Below are 25625 nucleotides of genomic sequence, written 5' to 3' on the forward strand. Positions count from 1 at the left end.
CTCCCAACGTGCTGACCAAGCCACCCTGAGATGAACTCTGCCCCTGAATGCTGGAGAGCCCTCGGCATGCCAACTAATCGGGTCTGTGTAAGAGATTGATCGATTGCAGTACTTATTCCAGAACTGCTTATAAAATCAGGAAAGCACATCTGCAGAGAAAGCTACTTCAGGTTTTTCCCCTCATTCAATAATCAAAGTCAGTAGTACCCAACTTTGATAAGAAAAATAAATGATAGTGAGGAAGGACAGCATGCTGAATAAAGAGAAAGAAAGACACCCCTTCCATGAAAAGCATTCTGTTGTCAGCCTACTTTCAGTTTGTCTATTTTATCTTCCCAAATGCTTTGGAAAAAGTCAAGAACTACATCAATCTTAGGTGACATACACTTCTTTCATTCAGATGTTTTCCTTCTGTACATTCCCTGGGCTCACTCAGTTGCATATAGTATTTTGACATTTTTGTGTTTCTGGATCCAATGGCTATAATCACCATTACAATCATTTAAAAATGATGTTTGGGCATTGAGATGTGTTTCTAGGAAAACACCATAAAGGATTTGAATGATCAAATGAAGATTTCTAAAACTTATGTAGACGAACAAAGCTGCCAAATAGATGTTCAAAACCAAACCTATTATTTTTGAGCTGGAAACTTAAATACTTTTGAACCCTTGAATGCTTGAAGTATAGACAAGATGGTAAATAATGCTGAGTTTACAATCTGAGAAAAAGTGTCCGCTTACTTCTTTTAGGGGAGGTGTGGATTAGGGGCTGCCATTGCTGACTATTTGGCACATTGAAAACTAAGAGGAAAGTTTGTCTCTTGAAAGGAGATTTTTCACACTGGTGTGGTCTTAGAGAAAAATATTTATTTTCAATTGCCTTGGCTTAAGATTTCCTTCCTTTACTTTCAGCCTTTGAACACACCAGCACAATTTTCTCCTCCTTCAATGGGCGCTGGCGCATGTAAGGACAAGGGGTTTGTACTGGCCTTAAAAATGTCCTTTTTGCTTAGCAGGTTAGAAAGTTGTGCTAATGAGTCCAAAGTTGTAGGTTTAATTCCCACATGGAGCTACAGCCTTCTCTGTTACTTGTCTTTGAAGAAGACCTGAAAGGAAGTGGAAATTGGACAAATAAAGTTTGACTGGAAAAGGAAGCTATGGAATTCCAAATTAGAAGATATTACCTTGAGTGTGACATGGTGGCAGGAAGACCAATGTGGGACAAGGAGGGCAGACAATGCCTGGAGGTGGTATCAGAAGAGGACAGATAGACCACTAAGGCAAGAAGGGGCAGAGTGATTGCATGATGTTTGCCTAAGGTGGTTGCTATGGCTGGATCAGAACAAACCCATTCTTGTTACTAAGTAAACAATTCAGAGGGTGGCAGGACAGGGGCATCAGCTTGTGATTCAGAATTTGTTATACAGCCAGACTGCTGGGTGGGAAGACCATAAATCAAATGCTTGTATAGATACCCAGGCTACTGCTCTAAGTTTGAAAAAATATATAGCATGACATAAGCCTCTTGGGGTGGTAATCACAATATCACAATGTCTTCTTCATTTGGACCTGCTGTGGACAATACAAGGCAGCCACAGCTGAACATTCACTCAGGCCAGATTTACTCCTGGGCCCCTTTTCCATCCCCAGTCATGACAACAGATTATGCATGTATTACATCTTCTTCAAGAGAGCGTATTTTAAGCAATATTTGGTAAAAATTAAAAACAAGAATGAGAACATCCTCCCATTGTCATTTCATAACCCTGTTCAAGCATCATAACAACTTTCATCTCAGGAGCGTGGGAATGAGATCATGATGAGTGAAGACATGAAGGTACTTTTTGTGGAACCTTTGCATCTTTCCCTAATGTCAGATTCCATCCACTTGACTGTGTACCTGGACACTCCTGGGCTCCCTGCTTCCTGAATTATTGCCTCATCTTCAGGATACTCTGTCCCAAGCCTGATTTTGCTTGGATACAGCACTCCCATTAGGACCCAGCCCCACCCAGGCTCATACTTCCCTGAGTGGGTCAACTGGATGCTAGACTTGCTCCTAACACATTGCCCCACTTCCTACTAGATAGGTATGGTTTTGCCTGCAGGGAGAAAGAGGACAGCCTAAACTAGATTAGTTACTAAGGTTATCAGTATCAACAGTCCCTCTCCTTGGTTACCAAGGCCTCTTGGCTGTTTACAGGGTCATGCGGGCAAGACAGAGGTAGTAATGAAGTCGTAATGCCTGACAGTTACTATATATGTCAATAGAAGCAAATGCCTCCTTCTACTGCCACTCACAACCCCATTCAGCCACCTGAATAACCCACATCTCACAATGAGGTGCCGGAGTGGGGCAAGAGAAACAAAACTGTGTACCTATCTGAGGGAGGAATCTTGCCTTCCATTTGGAGTTGCTTCTTGTTGGATGTCTTTAATAATGCTTATTTTGGTCTGGTGGGCTCTTGGCATCCTGTGACACAACAGACAAATACATGGATCAGAGGTGTATATATACTTTCTTGATGATTTGACATCAGAGAGACTACATTTGCAGCACTGGTATCATCAGATCAGATAAATATCAATTTTATAAATCTATGTGTTATCAGGGTGAAGGCAAAGCATTCTAAGTCACAATACTATTTATCACTAGAAAGACCTACTAGTAAGGTAAGAAAATTAAGAATGCTAAAAACACCTAATCATCAAAAACAAAAACAAAAAATCTCTTATTAACCAAGTCAAATTTGACTCTAAGTATTGAAGTCTTCTTCAAAAAAGAATGATTTAGGGGTGCCTGGGTGACTCAGTTGGCTACATGTCTGCCTTTGGCTCAGGTCTTGATCTTGGAGCCCCACATCTGGCTCCCCGGTCGGTGGGGATCCTGCTTCTCTTTCTGCCCCACATCCTTCTCATGCTCTGTCTCTTGCTCTCTCAAATAAATAAACAAAATCTTTTTTTTAAAGATGAGTCATATGATTCTTACACTTACTCCCATCTCTCAATGAATATTTTATGTGTGAAGAGACATTAACAGTGAGTAGTCAGTTGAAAAGGAGAGAGCTACCTATAACTTAGTAAAACAACTTAAGTTTCATGGGAGTATATAATATACATTTCATGAATTATTTTATTTATTTAAAAACTGTTCCTTTACATTAAATCTCCAATTGTTTTTTTTACATGACAGTGATTGCATAATACTATAAAATATATTTGACTTCACTTTACTAGATGCATTTCTGAATATTATCAGCAAATGAAACATGTATATTTTGAATCAAATATTCATCTCCATTTTGATATATTTAAATTTGAGAAATACAGTAATACAGAAATCATATCTACCTGAGCATGTAATAAAGATTGCACATAACATTGAATATAGCTTTATGAATTTGTTCTTTTTTTCTCATAATTGTATAGGGGAGTATAATAAAGTCTGCACAAAGAAAAAAATCCACAGCAGATTAAAGCACAAGTATATTAAAATGCACCACGCATATAGTATATTTCCTTGGGTGTCTCATAAACTTGAAGAGACTTAAATGTGAGGTTGTCAGAGTAGTGAGTCTATTCTTTTAGGGACAGAGTAGCACTGTTTCATTAGACATTTTTTTCTTCCCTCCAAACGTGTGTTTTTGTTTTGTTTTGTTTGGTTTGGTTTGGTTTCTACCTATTGGTATTGGAAAGTGTTGTTCCCCTACTTCCAAAGAAATATTGTTATTTTAAAGTAGCAGGTAGAATTGTAAATTAATTCAATATATTTTTCTCCTGGAAGCAAACTAAAAATAGTTTGAGGAAAATTCACCTTGCTGTTTACAAACTGATGTTTTAGTTTTGTTTCTTTGTTTACCATCACTGGAGAGAAAGATAGGATAGACAAAGATGCAATGCAGGCTGGAGTCCCAAAGTCTGAGAAGGTGTAACTCTGTCTATATTTAAATCAAGCCACTGCTATGAATCATAAAACACAGGAAAACAAAATCATTCTAGTAGGCTATGTACCCAAGGCAATATTTATTTATGCATATATTTCCTGTGTATGCCTTTAAATATGGTTTTCTGAAAAATATAAATTTTCCCAAGAATTCAGAAAATTATCTCCAATTAATTGGCACTAAGGAATTTAAACTTCAGATTGGTAATTTAGATTCCAACCCTGGGATTCCATGTTCTATGAAGCCTTCTGAAAAACAAAAAGGCATTTTTTAAGCTTATATTTGTTTTGTAATTTTGAAAAGATTATTTTAGGGCAAAAAAGTCCTTGGTTCAGTCTAGATAAGCAAATACCCTAATTAATAAAATTACCTTCTGACTATAATATTTCTTGTCCTCATCATTTTGAAAGAATGGAAGCCAGCATTTAAAAGCCAATGTAAACACCCGAAGTCAATGGAGTTATTCAGAAGGAGCTTCTGGTCACTTCTAAAGGTGCAGCATTTTTTTTTAAAGATTTCATTTAGTCTGCCTGTTATAAGCAATTTAAAACTTTTTTATTCTTCTTTATGTGGAGTCACAGCTTCTGACTAAATACCTTTTTTTCTAAACCAAAATTATATGTAATTAATGGACAGATTAATTAAAAATATAGTTCCACACTATACTTATGAACCACCAGACAGGAATGATATAATCTAGTTTAGGAAGGAAACATTTGTCTAGCCTTTAAAGGTTTTCTTTTCTAACTAACTAACTAACTAACTAACTAACTAACTAACTAACTATATAGTATTTTTTTTTTCATTAAAAATTAGATAGGTTGGGGGATCTCTGGGTGGCTCAGCGGTTTAGTGCCTGCCTTTGGCCCTGGGCATGATCCTGGAGTCCCAGGATCGAGTCCCGCATCAGGCTCCCAGCGTGGAGCCTGTTTTTCCCTCTTCCTATGTCTCTGCCTCTCTCTCTCTCTCTCTCTCTCTCTCTCTGTGTCTCTCATGGATAAATAAATAAAATCTTTAAAAAAAGATAGGTTGAATATTTCTCTTTATTTTTGTGTATACTTTATAGAGAATATGTATATGAATATGTATGCATATGTTCAATACATTAAATATAAGTTTGCTACATTATCTAACACTAATTACTGAGCTATAGATCTTAGATCTTTCCAAAGTCTATTGCATAAGCTGTTCCTATACTCACAACTAATAAAATGAAAGGAAGAAATTCAAATAATATCAACTCTTTTTTAATCATATGCTCTCTATTTTAATAAAACTCAATCATATATATCTTCTTTAAATCTTGCAAAGAGGTAGACTAGATGATAATCAGTTGCACTTGTACCATGGAGTTGTAGATTATGTAATGGTTTCAAGCTTTCTGATGGAAACTTCTAGCCCCCAAATCCCCCAATCCAAACCAAAACAAACATAGCAAAATAATGGATCCAAAAGCTGGAGTAATCTACTTCCATGATTAAACCCGGTTAAGAAACAAAATTCTCACAAAGAGCAAAGCAGGAGTGAAGCTCTGCCTTTACTCTGAGAGGCAGTGCTGGTAAGTAGGAAAAAAACCCTCTAAAATTCCATCTGACACCCCAAATCTGAGGAGAAGCAAAATCACTGAATAAGCTTATTCTTTACCCCCTTCTGACTGGACACACTGAGAGTGGCTCCTCAGTGAAATGGAGTAAGTGGACCAAAAGATAATGCTCCCTGCTAGAAGAGAAGGGTTCAGAGAGAAACACTGAGGGAAGAATTATGCCAAATTTCTATTTGGCATAATAAATCTCTATCTATCTATCTATCTATCTATCTATCTATCATCTATCTATCATCTATCTATCTTCATCATCATCATCTAAATTATATATTATATAATAATCTACATATTATATATTTAAGACGTTCTTACGTATTTAATATAATTAATATAATATATAATAACTGCATGTTATTATATATCATACCTTACACATATCATACCCTATATGTGCATATGTATAATGCATATAATTATATAACACATATAATTTAGAGAAAAAGAAAGAACTTTTTAAAATATTTATTGGTAGAAATAGATCTTCAATGCATACTTTGTGTTTATATAAATTCTACATTCTCTTAAGGGTTTTTTGTTTTGTGTTATTTGGAGTTTTTTCACCTCCAAGAGAACTTAACATATTATCTATGCATTTGATTCTTCATAGAAATTTTTTTTTAGATTTTAAAAGTAAATTTGAGAAACCATGCATATTGTATACCTTACTTAATATAATCCAAAGAATTGTCTGCATTCAAAAAATTCACAAAAAGGCTGAACTCAAGTTAAATAATCTACATGTACTGAAATGTCCATGTTATGTTTCTGAGTAAAGAAATACTTGTTCAGTATTACATATTGCTTGCTGTCTAGCTTTTGGAAATGAAGAAGTGATAGTAGAAATGAATAATTCAACAGAATATTTAGAAGATAAAATTCTTCTTCATAACAATAAATGACAAAAAAAAAAAAAAATCACCCACCAGGCTAATGACAGTGAGAGTGAGTTATGCTAACATAAACCTTTTTCTTTTGTAACCAACCTTCCTTTTTGTTTTCCTTTTTTTATGATCCATAGTGAAATAAATGACAAATATGACCTAATTACTTTTTCTCCAATCTTCAAAACTGGTATGATGTGGACCAGCCTTTATGAATTAAAAATTAGAAATTTTGGAACACTGGCATAAAAGATAATGCATACTTATGTCCAGAGAAGTAAAGTACATCAATTAAAAAGGGTCAGGATCAGAACGGGAAAGAGTTCTCAAGGCAGCACCAGAAGGTAAAAGAAAGTGAAGTAATGCCTTCAAAATCTTGAAGGAAAATGATTTTCATACATAGCCAAACTGTTAATCAAACATAAAAAAAGAATACATTTCCAGTCTAAAAATATCAACCACCAATACATGTGCTAAAGAAAAAAAAAAAGTAGGTCCAATGTGGGAGAATGGGCAAAGGGAACTCCCAGCCTGATCTTAATTTCTGTCTTTTCTTGAAAAATTGTAAAATCAAACCACACAGGTCATACATTCCAACATAGCTACATTTGGCTAAAGCTGAGTAGCAATATGGCATATTCTTCCCAACTTGCCACAGCTCACACACTCCTTGCTGTCTCTTACCCTCACCTGTTTCATTCATTTATGCAATTTCCTATCCTTTAGGCATTGGATTTAAACTCCTGTTCCAAAGCCTGATTTCTGCACTACAATTTTCCTGAAGAAGCTTGCTTAATTGTTAATAATGGCTTCTTTTCTTGCTATCACTAGTGGCCTTTACACAGAAGTCTTCCTTCTTATATTTTTTGTGCTGGTTGAATCTGAGGCCATGTAAATAAGATTCTTGTTCTCTGAGAGGTAATGTACCGCCTATTATCCCTGGACCATCATCCCACAAATTTCTATGTCAAAGGAGTTCTGGTTGTACACGCTTTTGCTTGCCATTAAATTTGATCCAAGAATGTTAGTTTTGTCCTCTGTAAATGTTTGATTTTGTGGCTTTATTTAAATAGTGGTTTGTGGCTATTCCTTGATTTCGCTTTGAGTTCCATTAAGGAATTGGCTTTTTACCAGTTATTATAGGGATGTGGAATGTGGGACACAAGAGGAACAGAGCTGATGACTAGGAGATACGAGTATAGCTCCTTCACTACCTAGTAGATGTGTGACTTTGGAAATGTTGCAACCTCTTTGAGATGTAAAATTAGGAAAAATAGTTTCTTCCTGGGTTTAAGGCTTTCTAATTTTCAGGGAAATTTCCTGTATATTATGGCATTTTACATTGATATTTTACAAATGGGGAACATTCAAGAAGAAGTGATTTGCTTTGGATCATGGGACTAGTCCATGATAAGCATTGAATATTGACCTTGTTTCTCAAGTGCCTTAGTCAAGTAATCATTTGGTTGGTGACAATTTACTCAGTCTTAAGTGGGCTCCACTTTTCTCTTTTCACTCAGTGAGAGGCTTGCTGAAATAGAAACATGCCCAGCCCTGCCGAGAAGTAGAAAACAGTATTTTTTTTTTTTTTATCATTTTCCCATATCCACTGCAATCTCTTGGCTTTTCTGACTGATTTTGCTCATTGGCCAGTTTCCTTAATTGCCAAAGTGACTGGGATCTTGGTCTTTTAGTCTCCAGAGCACTCTTTGTTCCACCATGTGACATAGTATTCTCCAAAAGATCCTGCCTTCTTTGAGGTACAATGTTCTGTTTTTAAAATGCACTATCTCCTTTGTACTAGCCTTGATCTAACCCCAAAATGACCTTCACCTACTGAATAATAAATACTGTGAGGACAGGGCCTTTAGTCACCTAATTTTTTCTTCTTCCATTTTTCTTGGTCAATTTCATAGTCTGGACCTTTTCAGGGTTCACTCTGTCACTACTGGTTAAACAATTAGTTAATAACATACATATACTCTAATTTCTGAATTACTCATATACAGGTGAGCATAGCCTTTATCATCTAAACCTGGAGTCTTTGGAGAAAATAAGTAGCATTATTTACTATTCTTAACACATGTAAATTGGGACAATTTATATAATGCACTTGCACAATGCCTGGTACATAGGAAGTATTCAATAAATGGTCACCTTTTAAAGGAATTTTATTAAAATAAGTGAAAAGTGTTGATAATTTACTGAAGAGTATACTTAAGACTGGTTCCCTTAACAAGTAACACAGAACAATGGGTTTCTGGTGAAAAAAAAGTTTTCTTTCTTGTATGTGGTGTGGCATTTGAAGTTTACTAGACTTTCCACCTAGGAATCAAACTGGGATAGTGAAGAATTTTTAAAGGCAAACACACAGGTGAAGATATTTTCTAAGGAGATGAACTTGGGAGACAAAGAGCCAGCACCACAGTAAAATAATTATTACACAAGCAGGGAGAATAGAAATACCTTACAATAAAATACTAGAATTCTGAGAAGGTTCTACTTGTTTTTCAGGTTCCTTCACTATTATTTAGTCTTACTTCATGAGGCTGAGAATATTTTTAAAGTAGTTTGTCCCAGGTAATTTCCCAGGATTAGAAGACAGTGCTTCCAATTTCCAATGCCATATCCCAAGGAACTGATAACTTACTTTCTTACTGATGCTCTATAGGACTATCTGTACTGCCAGGGCTGCCTTTGCAGACTATCATTTTCCTGGGGTGCAGGTGTGCTGAGAGGCAATCCATCTTGCTCCCTTCCTTCTAACTGGAGACTTGACCCTCAATCGCTGAGGTCTGATTGCTAATGTTTCAGCACCGGCTGCAACCCAATCCGTCAATGAGCACAGCTGAGCTAAATTAATCTAATTTTTTTAGCCTTTGCACCCCAGATATCAATCTCCCAGGCAGTTAGCGTTCCCTGAGCCAGCCATGGATTCCACAACCCCTTATCACTGCCCCCTTTGTACTTCAGCCTCGAGCTGCAAACTGCCTTGTGGGCACCACAGAGCTACACAAACATTTGTCCCCACAGCCTACCGGCTTCCTCAGGCCAGTACGCCTAATGAGCTGGCTGTTGCCCGTAAATCAAGTCAAGCATACACAGTTCAGGCTTTCATCAGGTGAGCCCCATTCAGCAATGTCTTTGAAGGAGGGGCCCTGCGGGCTGCAGAGGCTACACGCTGCCCAGATAAACACCCCATCTCAAAGATGTTGTTCTGTTTTGCAGACAGGCTTGTCGTTAGTGGGAGGAAGCGTACTGGGTTGCCAAGTACCAGGAGCAGACTGATGTGACTTGGGAGCCAAGGAAAAGAAACACAAACACACGCACACACCCTCCTGAAGAGCCCAACTGGAGACATAAGGAAAACGGTGTGAAAAGCTCATATCCCATCCTTTCACTCCCAGAGGTGCCATTACCAGGCAGTCAGTGGAGATGTGGCCCAGGTGACTTGGATGAAACCTGTCATGAGGAACTCCAACAGTGCTTTAGGCAGACTGATGGCCAGCTTGGGTACCCTCCTCCTCCAATGCCTTCCCATCCTTTCTCCCTGAAGCCTTCCCAGGCTCCTCTGGGTGTTTAGTGCCTTCTCCACATTTGTCCCATCTAAAATGTTCCACTAATTAGCTTCCAATCACAAAACAAGATAAAATCAGCATATGATGATTTTTTTTAGGGCAAACCATTTTTTACATTGGTTTAGAATTTCTCTCTGCTTAGTATTTAGCAACTGTTCAGTAAATTCTGTATTGATTTTTCAAGATTCCTTTGTAATTGCTACATTTGATTTATTCATGAATAATGGTAATATTCACTAAATATTTACTGAGTACCCAAAATACATCAGACACCATTTTAGAGGCCAGGGATAGAGTGATAAACAAGACAGACAAACACCTATATTCTATTGGGGAGAACAATCAATGGAAAAGCAAATAAATGCAGGGTGCAATTTCAAGTAGTAATTTGTGCTATAAATAAAACTTAAGTGGGAGAAGGCATAAAGATTGGTGGTGGGTTTGATGGCAGCGGGGATATTTTCAACAAGGCATCAGGCAAGGGCTCTCTGAAGAGATCATGTTTAAGATTAAGTTTGTTTGAAATGAGGGAAGCAAGAGACCTGAAGGTCTGGGTAAGAGCACCCAGTAGAAGAGAATGCCAATGTCCCAAAGTGGGATGAGAAGGCAACTGTAGAGGGAGAAGAAGAGGGAGGCTGAGTCACAGGCAGAGGAGCTCAGTGCAGGACACAGGGTCTGGGAGGCAAGGAGAAGCCGTACCAACATGAGTGCTAAGGGGAGGGCTTAGGCATGGTATGCATCAGCTCCAAAAAAGGCATGATATCTGTTCTCTCCTTTAACCCTCAGACAACCTCACAGAGATAGCATTGGATACTCTTTGTAGTTATACACACTAGAGCTCAAAGTGGCCAAATGACTTGCTGGAGTTCACACAGATGGTAAGAGACAGAATCAGAATTTGTAGCCAGAGCTCAGTTCTAAACTCCTATTTTATCCACCATAACTTTTGCTGATCTGAGCCTTAAAAAGAGATGATGATTTTGTCTGGGTGACAAAATGTAATCTTATTAATAATGTGCAAATAAAACATAATTTGTGCTAATCTGAACTGTACAGTGATGACCGTGGCTACTTTACCTTTGATTGTTGTTACTTGAAAGCAACTGGTAGCAGCTGCCCCTACACTCCCATGGCTGCCATGTTAGATAGGAAGATTGAGCAAATGGGATGAGGTTTGCTGTAGGGATTGGGCAGGGCGTGGTGCAGCTACATATCATACTGGGGCATATTAGAGTCAGTCTTGTTTATCTAAATCAGGGTATTCCAAACTTCTGTCATTTGAAAAGCACCTTGATTTTTTTTTTTGCCATATATATTTTTTTAAGATTTATTTAATCATGAGAGACACAGAGAAAGAGGCAGAGACATAGGCAGAGGGAGGAGCAGGCTCTCTGCTGGGAGCCCGATGCAGGACTCAATCCCAGGACTCTGGATCACGACCTGAGCTGAAGGCAGATGCTCGACCACTGAGCCACCCAGGCATCCCTTTGCCATATATTTGTACTATTATTTATCTAATATTTTCCTTAAAATAAACTTTTTTACTTAAATAAATTGGTCTACAAAGGAAATTTTGTGCTTCTCTTAGAAACATGAAGCCAGCATAGTTTATATAAAAAGAAAGCACCAATACAATTAAATGGTATCTCCAGTTTGTCTAAAATAATCCAGAGTCCCCTCAGGGGTTTGGGGCAAGGCTGTGGGCATCACTAACCTTTGAATTATCTATTTCTATAGCAACAGAAAAAGATAGCTGAGTATCTCTGTACAGAATGGTTAATACTTGGTCCATGTACTTTATTTATATCATTTTAACAACTATACTTCCAGAGTTTAGTACAATTTACTTTTCTGCCTTTTTCATTTATGCAAAATACTAGCTTTATATGTGCAAAATAATATTAGTCAAGTGCCACAGTGTGAAACACTGTAGTCTGGTGTGGAATGTTTTGCTCCATCTCAGCTGGCTTTAGCACAATTGTTCAAGACAAGTGGAAGTCAGTAATTAATAAAAGTTTACCACTGAAATCATCTTTGTCCACCTTCCTCGTTTTATATTCCTTTTTAAAGATACCACCTACGGTTTCCTTAGTTTTCCTATTTTAAAGCTACAGAGCTGCCTGTGGATGTGGAGAGGTGAAGGAAGGTATGGATCAAAGGAGGGGGACAGTTATGTAGTTTTATTCTATAACTGTTCAGATTTATGTCCTTTCCTTATTTCTATTGTTCCCATCTTGATTCAAGTCCTGATGACTTCTCCAATTATTTCAAAAGACCTTAAAATGAATCTCTGGCTGTTGCCTTTTCTTCCCTTGTCTACCTTGTGGCTGCCAACATGTAGTAACACCACCAAAATATCACTCTCTTATTTTTATTATTTTTTTTAGAGACAGAAGCTGGGGGAGAGAAGGAAATGGAGAGATAATCTTAAGCAGGCTCCATACTCAGCAGAGAACCCTATTTGGGGTTCAATCTCACAACCATGAGATCATGACCCGAGCCGAAATCAAGTTGAATGCTTAACCAACTAAGTCACTCAGGTACCCCTCATTCTCTTATTTTTAAAACATTCATTAATTACCCACTGCCTCCTGAGGAAAAAAACAAAAAACAAAAAGCAAAAACTGCCTCTTTCTTAGACATTCAGAGCCCTTCCACAGTGTTCTCCAATCTACTTTTATCTCATACTTCTGTACTCTGTCCTCATGTATATTGGATACCCTGAATCAAATAATCCCTATAATAATAACTCAATAATCATCTCAAATATTTATATTGTTCTCACTTATATAAATCCATCAATATCATCTTGAACTCTCAAAATCCCACCCATGTCTTAAGGCTGATTCCAACCACTGTCTCTTCCATAATACATCCACATGGATTCAGATGGATGTAAGGATATAACGCCTGCATTCTTCATCTTCTATCAAATTTCACTATGTGTATAAGGCAGATTTTTTAAATGAGTGAAAGGAGGTGGGTTTGTACACATATTAGTTATACTGGCATGACTGCTATTACATAGAGGGCTGGCGTGTATTATTCTTCTCCAAATCCCTTATAAGACTGAACAGAGCATTGATAAGAAGAATTTGAATAACTGTCTTCTGTTTTGTTTTTACTAGGAGAGAAGTCAGTAATTGAGAGAGTAAAATTTCACTGTTTGAGGAACTAGAGAAAGTCACTGGCCACATTACTAACTCTCCTGAGAAAAGAGAAGAAATGGATTTCATTGGCCTCTGTTCTAGTGCTCCATTAATCACCTTTGCTGTCAAATATTATTTCCTTTTGTCAAATTTACAGGGACTCCCATTAGAGACTTTCTAATGACAACTCCTTCTTTGTATATATTTCTTATGCCTGTGAAATCCTCAATGATAATAAATAAGTAAATATATCACTATCTTAAGATTGTCATCTGTATGAAGAGACTCATATGAAGAGACTCATGTAAGTGATAAACATGTTCTGTCAAGGGAAAGAACTATCTTTCTCTGAAATATGCCCCAGCCTGGATATATGTGACCTCATCAGTAAACTTCGCCATGTACCCACAGCAGGAGGATGAGAAAAGACTGACAGATATAGAAGCTAATGTGAGGAGAACCAGGGCCTCATATGTTCCTTGAATTACATTATCTGGTATTGAATAGATTTGATTTCTCTTACTAATGCCCTACGACTAAAACAGGGGGTTCAAGAAATATGAATGTCATTAGTTTTAAAAAAGAAAGTATGCTAAAATACTGTTCTAATAATTAGGAAATATATTTAAGGCTTATATTTAACAACTTCATTTTTTTAAAAAAATGTATTTATTTATTTTAGAAAGAGAGAGAGAACATGAACAGGGGGAGGGGCAGAGAGAGAGGGAGAAGCAGGCTCCCTGCTGTGTGGGGACCCCTGACGTGGGGCTCCACCTCAGGACGCTGAGATCATGACCTGAGCCAAAGGCAGATGCTTAACCGACTGAGCCACCTACGTGCCTTATCAATTTAATTATTCATAAAAAAAACCCACAATGAATTGTGCTAGTCATAATATGCATACATGCAAGGGCGAAGAGTTATGATTATTGCAATCATTGGTAAGAAAGATTTGTTAAATGTACCAAGTGAGGTACTAATATAGGTACGACATTACGTATCACTGTCCTTATTAGTTGAAGGCACATTTGGAATTTTAGAAAACACATGGAAACACACTTAGGGAAAGAGTCCCCTATTACAAAAATTGGCCACTTGATTAGCTGGAATGTCATGGAAATCAGTGTAGTCCTGGGACAGAGGCTGAGATGTCAAGAGGCTTCTGTGACCTGTTGTGCTCTCCCAGGCTTTGTCCTCCCTCCTAGCAGAACTTCCCTTCCATTCTATTCATGGATGTTTGTCCCCTGAAAAGCGGCCTTTCTCCACCAGTGCTGGGGACAGTCACTGGCTGCCTTGAGATAGATCCCTTTCCCCTGACTTCTATCCCCAAGGCATGTGGCATCTCTGGTGGGAACCTATTGCACTAGTTCTTGCTCAGACCTTCTGGGCGCCTGTCAAAGACCATTTGTGACAGGACTTGAGAAAAATAACAAAGCAGCTCTCCCCTCAAGCCCTCTGAGGAGTGTGAAAACCAGAGAGGGGACACATAGGCCCTTTGTAACCTCAGGTACACAGTGTCAGCTGCCTTTTCTGATTGGCAGGGCCCAGTGACAGACTACAATGAAATGCTCCATGGGGCTGCATGGGGCTAGTCAGGACAGAGGATACATTTTATTAAAGAAAGTAACATTGTGCCTCCTGCCAAACTGAGGTAATTTCCTTCCCTTTTCTATACTTCCCAGCATTCCAGATTTATACATTTTTACAGTGTTTGCCAGAGCTCACCTGAAGAAAGCAATTCTCAAATAAAAACCTTAAAGAAATATTTTTGTTCAGGGCCCAGACCCATAAAGAATAACTACCACAGGCTTAAAAAAATCCTAGCCTAATTTTACAACTAATTACTTAAACAAACCAAATAAACAGACTGGGTTTGTCTCACTGAAAAGAAGACTATAAGCTTATAACCTGCCCCGGAGTATGATAGATTCAAATGAACCCCCCATCTTCTCACTGGACTTACATTTAATCAATTCTTTTGTCTCTGAAATCAAGATGCTTGTGTAAATTGGAATACATATATGTTTAATTATGAAACAAAAAATGTGATCACTTTTCAATTACTTCAACTGGTAAGGATATGTCTAGGTAAAGTCACATCATTCTTGCTAATAACATGAGCCAACAAGAACTTTAATTTGATTCTGGACATTCTCCTAAAAATCTGTAAGGGAACATACTCCTTTCAGGTAAACTGTCTATTCAAGAGCAATGAACAGGACCAAGTAATAACTAACATGTGGCTTGGGAGAATTATCATTTCTTTCAGGGTTATTTGCATGGTACAAAGTCACCAACTCATGAGTGCTGGTTTGTTTTTTTGTTGTTGTTGTTTTTTTTTTTTAATGAGTGCTGTTGATCCAGAAAACAAAGGGCTGAGGATGTTACACTTATCATATCTATTGCATATTGGACCCTTTAATGGGAATTTGACATACATAATCTCACTTGGTTCTCTCCACACTCAACAAAACTAGTTCATATTACGGTTTAGGAAACCCAGTCTAAAATAAGTAATCCCAAATTCCCAAGGTGAAAAACGGATCCAGTATGTAGTAATACTACTGACTATTTTATCAATCAACTAAAAAATGTTCAATCAATTCAATTCAACATACATTCACTTTTGTATTCCCTGGAGCCTAACACATACATGATACTCCCTCATGAGAAATCACAGTAATTTAAAGTTCATTCATTTATTCACACATGGTTCAACACTATAATTAACAATAAATCTCATTAGTACTATGAAGCAGGTCCTTTGTTGGTACAAAAGAGAATGATTCATTCTACAATGAGCGAAAGGTGCTCATGTTCAATTTAAAGCAGTGGCTCCAACTTTCCCCTGTAAAGACTTCTTTTATTATCAAAAAGATTTGGATACCCCATGATAGTAATTGAGAATTAACTGAGAAAATACATACCCACTATAACCTGATAAACTTTTTATTTCAAGAACCTTGTTTAGTAGTATCAGTAAAACTTTAATACCATGTATCAGGTATTACATAGTGCCTTGAAAGAGTCCAGAGACATGGCCATAACAGCATTCTCCACCAAAGCATCCGTGAACTACAGGTTAAGAACAGTTGTTTCAAAGACCAACAAAGAAGCCACATGTATGGAAACAGGAGGCACCGGGCTGCAGGTAGTCTTGGGGAGGAGCTGCTTTAAGGAGATAGCTGCTTTAAAAAAGAAGATAAAGAGGGACACCTGGGTGGCTCAGTGGTTGTGTATCTGCCTTTAGCGCAGGATGTTATCCTGGGATCTGGGATCGAGTCCCACATCGGGGTCCTTCAGGGGAGCCTTCTTTTCCCTGTGCCTATGTCTCTACCTCTTTGTGTCTCTCATAAATAAATAGGAAAAAAGAAGACAAAGCAGGGGCTCACTCAGGATTAAGTTAGAGAAGTTGTTTCATGTAGTTAATTTCCTGGCAGCCTGTACTAGTTTCCTGAGTCTCCTGTAACCAATTCCTACAAATCAAGAGGCTTAAAAGAACAGAAATTTATTCTCTTACAGTCTAGAGACCGGAAGTCCGAAATCAAGGTGTCAGTAAGGCTGTGTTGCCACCAAAGGCTTGAAGGGAGAATCTTCTCTTGCCTCTGGTAGCACCAGGTATTCTTTGGCTTATGGCTGCATCCCTCCAATATCTGCCCCCATCTTCACATGGCCTTTTCTTCTTGTTCTGTGTCTTCTTTGTCTCCTGTCACTTGTCATTGGATTTACGTGAACCCAGATAACCCAAGATGCTCTTATCTTGAGACTTTTAATTACATGTGCAAGTAACCTTTTCCAAATAGTTACATTCACTAGACCATATCTCGGGGTGGGGGCGGAGCAGAGTGGGGGGACCACCCTTCAACCTGCTGCTGCACAGCCCAGTATCTCACTTATGGCTCCTGTTTTAGTACAAGGAAAACTATGATGTCAAGTGGGTTAGAAAGTGATGTTATAAATTACGGGGTTCTGGGAACTGAGTTCAGGTGTGCTAATGATTACTAAGGCATCTCAGTTCATCCAACAGCTATTTTCTGAGGCTTATAGAAAGGTACCTTACCTAGAAATACACTTTAAAACTTGAGATAATTTTCGTTCCTTTTTTTTTTTTAAAGCTACCCTCCCTGGGGTAGCTTTTTTTTTTTTTTAATTACATTATCAATGCATGGTCATTAAATATTCTTGAAAATATAAAAATAATCACAGAAAGAAAAGTGAAAATAAAAGAAGCTATCTATTCCATAACTTAGAAAAAGATAAGTTCTGGAATGTTTACCACCTCTGCTCTCCCTTATTGATCCCTCACTACTATTAGACTCCATCAATTAGACTCCACTTATCTAGTGCAGTTAAATTATTTAAGTTTGATTTTTTTTAGCATATTTATTTTTAAAATAAGATATTAATGTTTTAATATATAGTCAAGATTTATAAATTTTGATTTATTCCATTTATAAGACTCCCAAAGAGTATACATACATATAAAATTTGTAATTTATATACTGTGTATTAATAACATAATTAATATATGTTAATAATACAACTGATATATGTTAATGTTATTTATGCTATATATTAATGCTATAGGGTTTGTTATATAATGCTTTTTTTGTTACATATACCTGATTATTTTTTTTTACCAAAAATATTAGATTATGGACATTTCTTCATGTGTCTAAATTTTTAAGAACTGTGTACATAACTAAATCACATTTCCTTTTATATAATTAACATTATTTATTCATTTCTTATTGCTGAGCATTTAGGCCTTTTTTTTTTTTTTGCTATTATAAACAATGCAGAAGAGGACTTTTTTGGACTAATATTGTTACCAATTCTGGTTAGTTTCTCAGTATAGACTCACATAAGTAAATCTATTGCATCAAAATTATACTCATTTTATAGCTCTTTTTTTAGAGTGAGAGGGAAGAGAGGGACAGAGAGAGAGAGGGAGAGACAATCATCTATCCTGGCTCCATCCAGGCTCAGCATGGTGCCCGTTGTGGGGCTCAATCTCATAACCCTGAGATTGTGACATGAGCCAAAATCAAGTCAGTCACTTCACCTACTTTGCCGCCCTGGTGCCCCTCATTTTATAGCTCTTAATAAAAGTTGCATATTTGCTTTCCAGAAAGAGTTTACCGATTCACACTTCCAACGGCTCTCATCTTCCATATCCTTGCAAGAATAGAGCATTACCTTGTTTTTCAAGTGCTTGCTACTGTTATTAGAAAGAAGTGATATTTAGCTCTATTTAGCATTTTTTATTACTTATTTTTTTAAATAACTGTTCCTTGGTCTTTTTTATGCCCTCTTCTTGTGATTTGTTCATGTTCTTTGTGACATTTTCTACTGGGATCTAAATGTCTTATTGATTTGAACTCTTTCCTCTGTAGATAAGCAGAATGTTGTTTTATTTTTTATTTTTTTCAGAGTGCTGTTTTAATACATAAATATGTTTTTACAAGGAAACAATTCTCTATTTTTCCATGATGATAAAATGTTTCCTGCACTCCATTTGGTTTTCTCATGACATTTTGTGAGAAAATATCTTATAAACGATAGAGGTCCCAAAGGGCAATACTATGATGTAGACTGTTGTTGATAATTTGAAAAATACAATAATAAAATGACAAGTAGTTTAGCCATCTTGAATTCATCTTGAAATAGTGTAAACAAACACTTCCTCCAAAGGAATTAATTCCAAAGAATATTTTCCAATATTTAGGCATTTCTTTCTTTTTTAAAAAAACTTATTTTAGGGCATTCAGAGCTAGTTATTTAGTGGGGGAACATTTTCCTAACTTTTCTATGCATTTCCTCTAAAATTCCAAATGACCCTTTAACCTTCTGGGTATGGTAATAAGGAATATCACCTTCATACTAGTACTGTTTCTGGTATATGAATCAAACATTCTTATCGATGACACTGGTTGTTGTAATTCTGCACTCTGTGTACTTTTCAAGTACAAGTTTCAAGCTTCCATATATATTCAAGTGTGAGGACCTGGCAGTGGGACAAGCTGGCTCCATTCAACTGGTTTACTCATTACTTCCTAGCTCTCTCCCTTGTTTATAAGTCTGTCTTTTGTAATGGAGTCACAGGAAATCACTCTTCTGAAAGCATGGAAATGGCAGTGCAATGTATAAAATCTCCTTCTAAGCTAATAGTATTCACTTCTCAGGGATAAGCAAGGACTTAAACAAACATTGCCTGATTTAGAACAAAGGGAAGATCTAGGACAGCATCTGGAACAGAATGAAACTGGCAAGATATTGGGGCCTTCCTAATGAAAGATTCCATCTTGGGGTCTCAGGGCATGGAGGTACAGAAAACAGATCATAGGACAGGGCATCATAATTGTGCCAACAAAGAGGCTTCTCCTTGGGGTGGGGGGGGTGGATTAGGAAAGGCCCTGGTGGAGAAATTCCCTGAGGCACAACTCCACAGAATCTACTCTTTTTAATAGGGGCTTGGTTTCTACTGTGGCTAACTGGTTAGTAAATATGACAATTGGTTACAATGCTGACTTTGAAACTAAAATACTGAAGTGCTTTTTCAATCATTATAAATATATTTACTACTATGCTTTATAATATGACATGTGGAGTTCAGACTATATTTTTATTTCTAATTCTTTAAACATATCTGGATTCTTGACCACAATATTTGGTTGTCTAGAACTCCTTACCAACCATGAGGGATAATAGATTTTACTGTATAGCTTCTGTCTCTTACTCAGATTTTAATCAATTTAAGAGTAAAGGACTGATTTTTCTGCTTCCTTTGGTCTCTCAGCAGGCTGCAATTGAAAATAGATTCTGATGGCTTGGAAAAGTTAATCCATCTCTGCAAGGTACAGGAGATCAGCTCACTAAGCAAGAGCTGGCCAAGTGTGTCAAATCCTGTGGTGACTTGGTAAACCTTGAACTAAACATACCTTTGGCACTAGTCTTAGTAACAGCACTTATCAATCAAGTCTTTGTGTAGCGAGTCATTGATTTGACATGTTAAATGAATAATTATGGATTGGCTGACCTAGAGTACATTTCAGGAGCCAAACTTCACCTTACTAATAGCCCTGGGATCAAGCTTCATACTGCAAGACATATGTCTGCAGACAATAAATGATGCCATTATTCTTGGTTTGGTATGATATTTAGGACTGATTTTAACCCTTTGGTGAGAATGTGTTTTATATCCTCTCATTTGTTTTCCATTTATTTTAGGTAGGCTAGTTGCAAGACCACAGTCATAGTCTAGAGTCTTGGTTAATGCTACGTTTTCTTTAAAACAAATCTGGGTGCAATTTTTAAAGGTTCGTTTATCAAACTTTGTGATCCTTTAAAACAATATCCTGTGTGCTGAAGGTAGTTCTACTTAAAAAATACCAACTTTTAAAAAGCAATATTTCAAGAAATACTTTGTTTTCGAAGTTTTAATAAAATGTGTTTGTCTTAACTCTTAAGACTGAAGGTGACTTTTGATAATGGATTTCCCCCTAAAACATTGAGAAAAACAGGCTTACATCTTAGTAAGATCTGAACTGGGAAAAGGAGAGTACTTTCTGGAGTATCCTTAGCATTCTCACACCTTTTTAATCACCTCTTAAGGAATATGCTCATGAATTTGCTCATAATATTTCCTTCATTACTCATGAAAATATTTTCATGGAAATTTCACCATATGACATTACACTTGCCTCAAAATCTTATTTTTGTCTTGCAACATTTGTCTTTCAGACATGAACATTTCTGGGGGAATTTTGGTACATAGTGAAAATGTAGTGTTTTATTTAATAATTACTCTGAACACTTCAGGAGGCAAAAGAAATACTTTGAGGTTAATCTTGAGAGTAGACAAAAAAAAACCCTACTCACTTTATTATAACTGGAAAATTTACACATGATGGTATTTATAATCTGGGTCCCATTCCAAGTCAAGTTAAAATGGGTTATTTTGTTCATTTGGCTTACATTTATTCCAGAGAAAAAATTCTGACATTTTGTTAAACAAATATTTGTGTTGTTATAATATATGTCTACATGCTGTTAAAAATGATTGGAAGTCAAGAATTCTGTCAAAATTTGTCACTTCCTTTTTTAACTTCATACTAGACAGGGTGATAAACAAAAGTCTATTATTGAATTTAAGATATTATTTCAATTTAAAACATATATATATATATGATTGAAATTAACCCATACAATTAAAATTATATAAGTATATTCATATATTTTTAAAAATTGAGCTATAACTGATATAACATTGTATTATTTTCTGGTACATGACGTAATGATTTAATCTTCGTATATGTTGTAAAATGATTACCATGATAAGTCCATCACCATACATAGTTAAAATGCCTATATTTTATATAAACATACTCTATAAACATTTTAAAATAAATTCTCCATCTTTGTAAAGTAAAAGTTTCTTTTACTTTGAGCTTAGAAAAGAAAAAAAAAAATGGGTGCCTCAGTGACTCAGTCAAGCATCTGCCTTTGGCTCAGGTCATGACTCTGTGGTCCTGGGATCCAGCTCCATATCAGGCTCTTGCTCAGGGAAGAGCTGCTTTTCCCTCTCCCTCTACCTGCTGCCTTCCCCCTCCCCCTCCCCCCGCTTGTGCTCTCTTTCTCTCGCTCTCTCTCTGTCAAATAAATAAAGTCTTTAAGAATAAAATAAAAGAAAAAATATTCTTTTTTTACTTATTAAATATTACAACTTAAATTTTAAACTGTATCAGTTCATTACCCATTTAATCATTAACTTCCTAGAATCTTTCCTGTGTTTTTTCAAAATTATATCTATCTCAGGATAAAGGAAACTCAATACTAATTACTTTAGCGTAGTCTTATCTGACTTAGGTAGGTTCCAAAGTAGTATAAGGTAAAGTGAAGGGGCAATACTAAACATAATAAAATTTTGATTATAGATTAAACTGGAACAAATGTAATCTGAGAATGACATTATACTGTAATAGCCTTTGAACATCCTGCACTACATAACTCTAGGCTATGAGAAGTCTGTGACACAGAAATCAACCTGTAACACAAGAGTATAGGAAAGGGATGATGGCTTTAGATATTGAGAGAAACAAAGTAAGAATATACTGTTGTAGGGTTCTTATATGGGAAACTAAAGAATTACTTAGAGGTAGACTGTGATAAATTAAAAATGTATACTATAAACTCTAAGGCAATGACTAAAATAAGCCAAAGAGTTATAGGTATTAAGTCAACAATGGCAAAAAAAATTTGAACAAAAAATATATATGTGCAATTAATATAAAAGAACACAGAAAACAAATAGCATAATGATAGATTAAACTAAACTTTAATCAGTAATCACATTAAATGTAAATGGTTTAAGAATTCCAAATAAAGGCAAAGACTGTCAGATTGGATTTTTAAAAAAGACATAATTCTATGTTGCCCATAAGAAACCTATTTAAAAGATATTTGTTTATTTATTTATTTATTTATTTTATTTATTTTTTTTTTTTGAGAGAGAGAGAACAAGTGGTGGAGGGGGGGAGCAGAAGGTGGGAGGAGAAGCAGACTCCCTGCTAAGCAGGAAGCTCGATGTGGGGCTCAATCCCAGGACCCAGAGATCATGACACAAGCCAAAAGCAGACACTTAACTAACCCAGGTGCCACAAGAAACTCATTTTAAATATAAAGACACATAGGTTTAAAATAAGTGTGTGGAGAAACATCTGCAGCTCCTATATATTGCTGGCTGGAATGAAAACTATTGGAGCCACTTCAAGAACAATGCAGTAATTTCTTAAAAAGTTAAACATACAATTACCACATAGCTCATTAATTACACCCCTAGTATTTATCAAAGAGAAATAAAAACTCATGCTCACAAAAATAAATAGTATGTGAATGTTTATAGTAATTGTAGCAAATTATACAAAATTGCTCCAAACTGAAAACAAATCAAATGTTTTCAGTGGGTGAATGGATATGAATGGTGATATATCCATATGAGAGAATTCTACTCAGCAATAAAAAGGAACATAAGATTGGGAAATGCAAATTAAATCTGTAAAGAAGTATTACTAAATACCTATTAAAATTGCTAAAAGTATACCTAATCATACAAAATTTTAATAAGAATGTATAGTGAGTACAATTTTCCCACAATAGAATTTGGACCATAAAATAATACAACCATGTTGGAAAACAGCTTGGCAGTTTCTTAAAAAGATAAGCAAGCACCTGCCATATACTCTGGCCATTTTACCTCTAGGAGATTATCCAAGAAATCCTCTTGGTCCACACCCCTGCCCCACCTCCAGGGCCAGCCAATCTTAGTCAAATCTTAGTCTTAGTCAAACTGGCCTCTCAGGTCCCCAGGGCCCCAGGATTGCCGCCTCCCCACCAATTCTCACTGTCCTTCCAGCCCACAACCCCCTCACATGCTGAGGAGGAGGACCTATCTAGTTTCCTGATTGGGTCATTGCTTTCACAAAAAATCCTCTACATGACTGCGATGGTTTCACAGGTATACATGAACATCAAAGCATATCAAATAGTACTTGTTAAATATGTGCAATATATAGTATATCAAATATACTCAAATAATACTTTAAAATTAAATAAATCATAAAACCTTGAAAAGGTATCTTCTGAGATGCAGCTAATGCAGTGCTTAAAAGGTAGTTTACACTCTTCAATACAAACATATTTTTAAAACGCTAAATATCTGATCTAAACATTCATCTCCAGAACTTGAAGAATAGCAAATTAAAAGCAAAGTGGATGCAGAAGAAATCAAGAATAGGAATTAGCGAAATACAAAAACTGAGATTGATTTAAAAAAAAAAAGAAAAGAAAAAGATCATATCAATTACCAAAATCAGGAATGGAAAAGGAGACATTTCAGTAATTCAGTAGTATGCTATAGAAGGCCTGTACTGTTTCACTACAGCTGATTTTTAAATTTTGAATCCAATTCTTAAACGTTATTACTAAGTTAAATTACATACATCTTCAACTAGCCAAATTAAAAATAAAGATAATAAATACTCAAAACTCATTACTTTCTACATTTTACTAGCATCTATGCTCCTAGATATCTATATCCTTTGTATCTGTATGGTGGAAACACTATATAATGGAGTGCTATCACACATCTCTTACCCACAATCATTCAGAACTATTATTAATCCAGTAATAAAGTTGTTCACATTATGAAGAACAAGTGAAGTTCCTACATATGAAGTGCTAAGGATGAAAAAGGATTCAGTTTAATGAATATAATTTGTATAAAGTTGGAGAATTCTTTAACAGGAGATAATGCTAGATTTAAGGACGATAAATAATTTTGGAATAGATATAGCACATTAAAGTGCAACTTGCCAAAATAAGATTGATGGGCAGTCATAGACTTGATATAGATAAAAGAGTTTGGCAAAAATTCAAATAAAACATTCAACAATATTACACTTAAATCTGATTTAAAATAAGAAATATTATGTAACTTCTGGGAAGATGGTGGACTAGGAGGATTCTAAACTCACCTCACTCATGGATTCACAAAGGTAACAGCCATGTTAGTGCAACTAACTCAGAAAGTGACCTAAAGACTGGCAGAACAGACTTTATACAGTTAATCAAAGAGGTAAGGCCACATTAAAATGGGTAGGAGGGGCAGAGATGTAGTTGGGAACTAAACTCCCAACAAGACTAAAGACAAATGGAAGGGATACCACAAACATGGAGAACAGAGAGAAGCAGACCCCACACCAGGCACAACAAGCATGGGGCACCTGCACTGTAAAGACAAGTTCCCATAAAATTTGGCTTTGAAAGCCAGTAGAGCTTAATATCATAAGTTTTCACAATCAGCAGGGCTTAACTCTGAGTACTTTGAAAATCAGTGGATAAACCCTACTCACAAGAGGCAATGTGGGACATTGTAACCAAATGGACTAATACATAGATGCAAAAACAGACTTAGACAAAATGAGAAGCCAGAGTAATATGTCCCAAATTAAAGAATAGGACAAAATAACAGCAAAAAAGCTAAGTGAAATGGAGATAAGAAATAAGACTGATGTAGAATTCAAAGCAATAGTCATAAAGACTCATTTGACTTGAGAAAAAGGTAGAAGATCTCAGTGAGACCTTTAACAAAGAGATAAAAAATATAAAAAAGAACCAATCAGAGATGAAGAATTCAATAATCATAAATATACACTAGAGGGATCAATAGATTAGAGGAGACAGAAGAAGAGGGGTACCTGTTTGTCTCAATCAGTAGAGCATGTGACTTTTGATCTTGGGGTTGTAAGTTGAAGCTCCATAGTGGGTGAAGAGATTACTTAAAAATAAAATCTTTAAAAAAAGAAAAGAGGAGGCATAAGAACAGATCAGTGACCAGGAAGACAGAGTATTGGAAAGCAATCAAACCAAACAGAAATGTATCCATCTATCTACCTAGACATATAATGA

General features: G+C 36.3%; 1 long non-coding RNA gene across 1 annotated transcript; it reads right to left on the bottom strand.

The window, feature by feature from the left end:
* Positions 1-847: 847 nt before the first annotated feature.
* LOC140622994 (uncharacterized) lies at positions 848-2348 on the bottom strand. The gene is made up of 2 exons (XR_012022664.1): positions 1187-2348; positions 848-1108 (listed from the first exon to the last, which is right to left on the bottom strand). It is a non-coding gene; the product is annotated as an uncharacterized lncRNA (long non-coding RNA).
* Between the last annotated feature and the right edge of the window lie 23277 nt (positions 2349-25625).

The sequence above is a fragment of the Canis lupus genome, chromosome 32 (assembly GCF_048164855.1).
Source record: "Canis lupus baileyi chromosome 32, mCanLup2.hap1, whole genome shotgun sequence".
NCBI classification, from domain to species: Eukaryota; Metazoa; Chordata; class Mammalia; order Carnivora; family Canidae; genus Canis; species Canis lupus.